Source organism: Triticum dicoccoides, chromosome 7B, assembly GCF_002162155.2.
Source record: "Triticum dicoccoides isolate Atlit2015 ecotype Zavitan chromosome 7B, WEW_v2.0, whole genome shotgun sequence".
NCBI lineage: Eukaryota > Viridiplantae > Streptophyta > Magnoliopsida > Poales > Poaceae > Triticum > Triticum dicoccoides.
Genome location: NC_041393.1, coordinates 570,490,071 through 570,495,702, shown reverse-complemented (window position 1 = coordinate 570,495,702; position 5,632 = coordinate 570,490,071).

Here is a 5,632-nt window from a genome sequence, read left to right as displayed (position 1 = left end):
AGAGACGTGGGCTCGACCCACGTCCGAGTCCGTGACAGCCCACGATCCGACGTCTTAGATCGTGGCCCAGCTGTCAGAAAACTCTCCGTTAGTGACTGGCAAAAATAAGCGCGTAGGTGTGAGCTCGGCTCGGCTCAATCCCGCAACCCGCGGCGCGTCGTGATGAGGCGAGGCGAGGCGTGGCGAGGCGGGTGGCGGAGGAGGAGTGCGCGAGGGCCTCTTCTCTTCTCAAGCTCCAATAGCATGTAGAAGAGAAACCCTTATAAACCACTCCAACTCTCCTTCCACTTCTGGGGTGGGACTAAACTTCCCACCACACCTAGTGCCATATAACCCACATGGGCCCTTAGAGATTTTTCAGAAATTGCAATATGGGCCTAGAGCCCATCTCAGATTTCAGCAATCCCCCACCAGATCTCGAGGGCCCATTGTGTCCTCTGTTCCAATTGCTGTTTCGATATACTAGTGTTTCAGTAAAGACCTGTTAAGGTTGAACTTCACCTAGAACAAGTGCCTACACTCCTTCAGAACTGAACAATGGACTATGCCTTGAATTGTCAGTTTGGCGTAAAGAAGTTTCACTACATGTCTTACTAGTACTAGGCTGCCGAAGGCTGACCCCTCGGGTGGAGCATATAAGTCACACTCCTCGCCTATTCATGAGCTTACTAGAGATCACCCCAATCTCATAGACTGTGACCAGCAGTCGGGCTCATATAGGTGTGTTCCTCCAAAGATCGCTCTGTAGGATAGCATCTTGCTTTTATAAGCTTTGGAACACATTGAGACCGTAGTCATCCTACCATACAGTATCGAGAGTATTGCATCTCCAACGGAGTGGGTTAGTATAGTTACTCTCCTCAGTTCACCACTGGCTTGTTTTCCCAGGTCCTAGTTCACGGGATCTCCGATCACATAGGTTGGGTTACCACCATGGCAACTCATGTGGGTCTCATACCGATCTCCGTCGATGCATTATCTATCACAACACGTGATAGCCCTTTTGTAAAGGGATCTGCCAGATGCTTAGCCGTATGGACATAGTCCAACGCTATCACTCCGGAGTTTCTTAATTTTCTGACAGCTTTTAATCTCATTCTTATGTGTTTGGTGGACTTCATGTTGTCCTTTGAACTCTTCACCTTGGTGATGATAGTCTGATTGTCACAGTTCATAAGGATAGCCGGAACCGGTTTATCAACCAATGGCAAGTCCATCAAAAGATCTCGAAGCCATCTCGCTTCAACACCAGATGTGTCTAATGCCGTTAATTCTGCTTCCATTGTCGATCTCGTTAAGATCGTTTGCTTGCAAGACTTCCAGGAAACAGCGCCACCTCCAAGAGTAAACATATACCCAGTTGTGGCCTTCATCTCATCAGAATCAGAGATCCAATTCGCATCACTATACCCTTCAAGTACCGACGGGTATGCGGTATAGTGAAGTCCATAGTTCATAGTACCTTTCAGATAGCGCATAACTCTCTCAACAGCATGCCAATGTACATCACCCGGTTTAGAAACAAACCGGCTCAGTTTGCTCACAGCAAACGCGATGTCAGGCCTCGTTGCGCTCGCTAGGTACATCAGTGAACCAATGATTTGAGAGTATCTCAATTGATCTTTAGCCATGCCTTTGGACTTTCGAATCAATACGCTAGGATCATATGGTGTTTGAGATGGTGTGCAGTCCAAATATCCAAAACGACTCAACACCTTCTCAACGTAATGGGATTGCAGAAGTGTGATCCCACCCTCATTATCTCTCAGTAGCTTGATGTTCAAGATAACATCAGCCACACCAAGGTCTTTCATCTCAAAGTTCTGAGATAGAAACGATTTGACCTCCTCAATGACTTTGAGGTTTGTTCCGAATATCAGTATGTCATCAACATACAAGCACAGTATAACTCCTTCGCCCCCACCATGGCGATAGTATACACATTTGTCAGCCTCATTAACAACGAAACCAACAGATGTCAGAGTTGTATTAAACTTATCATGCCATTGCTTAGGTGCTTGTTTCAGGCCATATAAAGATTTTATCAACCTACACACCTTTCTTTCCTGACCATCTATCACAAAGCCATCAGGCTGTTGCATGTAGATTTTCTCCTTTAGCTCTCCATTTAGAAAAGCCGTCTTAACATCCATCTGATGGACGAGAAGACCATGTGAGGCCGCCAACGAGAATAATACTCGAATGGTGGTCAGTCTAGCCACAGGTGAATAAGTATCAAAGAAACCTTCCTCTTCTTGCTGGTCATAGCCCTTGGCCACAAGCCTAGCCTTGTACTTTTCAATCGTACCATCGGGCCTAAGCTTCTTTTTGAACACCCACTTACATCCCAGTGGTTTGCAACCATAGGGACGGTCAGTGATCTCCCATGTCCCGTTAGCCATGATGGAATCCATCTCGCTACGGACCGCATCCTTCCAGTAGTCAGCTTCTGGAGAGGCATACGCTTCTGAAATAGAAGTGGGAGTATCATCCACGAGGTACACGAAGAAATCATCACCAAAGGTCTTTGCAGTCCTTTGTCTCTTGCCCCTACCAAGGGTTTCCTCGTCATCCTCCTCGGGATTTTCATCATGTGTTTGTTCATAATATTCCATAGGGATGGCAGGTTCAGGAGTCTCCTCAGATTCCTGTCTAGAAGTGCTTTGCATATCTCTCATAGGAAAAATATCCTCAAAGAATGTAGCATCCTTAGACTCCATAATTGTACTGATCTTCTGGTCAGGTACCTCAGATTTCACTACTAGAAATCTATAGCCAACGCTGTTCTTAGCGTAGCCCAAATTAATGCAGTCCACGGTCTTATGTCCAAGCTTACGCTTTTTGGGGATTGGCACGTTGACTTTCGCCAAACAGCCCCAAGTGCGCAAGTACGAGAGTGTCGTCCTTCTCTTTGCCCATTTCTCATAGGGAGTGATCTCACTATCCTTTGTCGGAACTTTATTCAGGACATGACATGCCGTCAATATAGCCTCCCCCCACCATGCCTTGGATAAACCCGATGTATCTAACATGGCGTTAACCAAATCAGTTAGAGTACGGTTTTTCCGCTCGGCAACCCCGTTTGACTGGGGTGAATAGGGAGGCGTCCTCTCATGAATAATGCCGTGTTCCGCACAGAAGGAATCAAACTCACTCGAGAAGTACTCTCCACCACGATCTGACCGGACTCGTTTAATTTTCTTTTCAAGTTGATTTTCAACTTCTGCCTTATAGATTTTAAAGTAGTGTAGAGCCTCATCTTTAGTATTTAACAGATACACATAGCAATATCTAGTGGAATCATCTATCAATGTCATGAAGTATCTCTTTCCACCTTTAGTCAACACACCATTCATCTCGCAAAGATCAGAATGTATGAGTTCTAATGGTGCCAGGTGTCTCTCCTCCGCGGCCTTATGAGGCTTGCGAGGTTGCTTAGCTTGCACACATGAAAGGCACTTAGAACCTTTGGCTAAAGTGAAACTCGGGATTAAATCCAACTTGGCTAGCCGCGTCATAACACCAAAACTAATGTGGCAAAGACGTGAATGCCAAACTTCAGATTCATTAACATTCGAATGAATATGGTTCACGACTTTATTACAAAAATCTGCTAGGGAAAGGCGGAACATCCCTCCGCTCTCATAACCTTTTCCAACAAAGAGTCCATATTTTGTAACAACTAATTTATTAGACTCGAAAACCAACTTAAACCCTTCTCTACATAGAAGGGAGCCACTAACGAGGTTCTTCTTGATGGCGGGGACATGCTGCACGTTCTTCAGCTGCACGATCCTTCCCGAAGTAAACTTCAGATCGACCGTGCCAACACCATGAACAGAAGCACTCGCGCCATTCCCCATCAATACGGACCCGTGACCTGTGACCTGGTAAGAAGTGAACAATGAAATGTCAGCACACACATGAACACCTGCACCTGTGTCCACCCACCAATCGTTGGGTTGAAACACTGAAAAAACAGTAAATAAATTACCGTACCCAGATGCACCATTCTCATTGTTGCCCACAATCATGTTGATAGACTTGGAGTCCTGTCCTGACTTCTTGTACTTGTTTGGGCACTTGTTGGCCCAATGTTCAACCGAACCACAAGTAAAGCAGCCCTCGTCCTTCTTGTTCTTCTTGAAGGTCTTCTTACCCTTCTTCTTAAAGTCGGTATTGTGTTGGACACCGTTCTTTCCCTTGGGCTTGTGGGAGTTGAAGTTCTTCTGGTTCACCATGTTGGCAACAGAAGTCCCTTCGGCCCCTTTTCCGTGCGAGTCTTTTGCCCTCGAATTCTGCTCAACACTCAGATGGCCAATGACATCCTCCACAGAGAATTCACGCCTCTGATGTTTCAGAGTGGTGGCAAAGTTCCTCCAGGAATTAGGGAGCTTAGCGATTATGCAGCCCGCGACAAACTTGCCCGGTAACTCGCACTTGAGAAGCTCAAGTTCCTTAACAATGCATATTATCTCATGAGCCTGCTCCAATACAGGACGGTTTTCAACCATCTTGTAATCGTGGAACTGCTCTATAATATACATCTCGCTCCCTGCATCGGCGGCCCCGAATTTAGATTCGAGCGCCTCCACAAGTCCTTGGCGACATGCACATGTAAATATGCGTCGACCAGTTTATCTCCGATCACGCTAAGAACTGCTCCGAGAAACACAACGGTAGCCTCCTTGAACGCCTTCTCCTGTTCAGGAGCAATCGTTCCCGTGGAGACACCGGTGACCCAGAACACGTTCATAGCCGTGAGCCATAACGTGGTCTTAGTCTGCCAACGCTTGAAGTATGTACCGGTAAACTTATCCGGTTTCAGTGCAGCGGCAAAGCCACTTGCCGAGAAATTCCTACACATAATAGGTTTTTGGATTGTTGAGTAAATAGGCAATTTCTCGATTAAATTAATCCATGAGTAAATCACTAGAATGGCATTGACTAAGTTGATGACGTACTGACTCTGATCTAAACATGCACGTACTAAGCAAACAGTAGACAAATCTACACATACTGCTAGTACTGCTAATATGAAAATAATCAGGAGCGGGATAAACGAGTTATACCCTCCAGTAGGCCACGCAGAGGCCGCGGCTTTGGTGGCAGCAGCGGCGTCCTCGGCGACCTTCTTGTCGGCTTCAGCTTTCTCGGCGGCGGCACGGTCGGCGTCGGTGGACATGGTGATGATGAAGGCGACGCGGACGTAGAGGAAGTAGACAATCGGAAGCGAGCAGTCGCGTAATCGCTGCCCAAAAACCTATTCGCCCCTCACCCCGTACAGGAACCAGAAGGGCGTGGTTTCGGAGACCTGCTCTCCCGTCGACCGTGTACGTGGCGGACGGGATGGAGTCACCTCCAATACTGTCTCCACCTACTCCATCCTTAGCGCTAGATGCATACAGCGTCACTTGCTACTGACATCCACACTTTGACCACCTAAACCGTACTGACGAGCTTAATTTACATAGCACTTAACACTACTTCCACCAAGCCTGGCTGTCATCTTCACCGCAACAGCTAATTAAGCACACAAAGTACAACATCTGGGTACAGAACGGCGGACAAACGATCCGTCACAATAAACCGTCAACACCCAATTGACGTCGGCCCATAACATCGTCTCCCA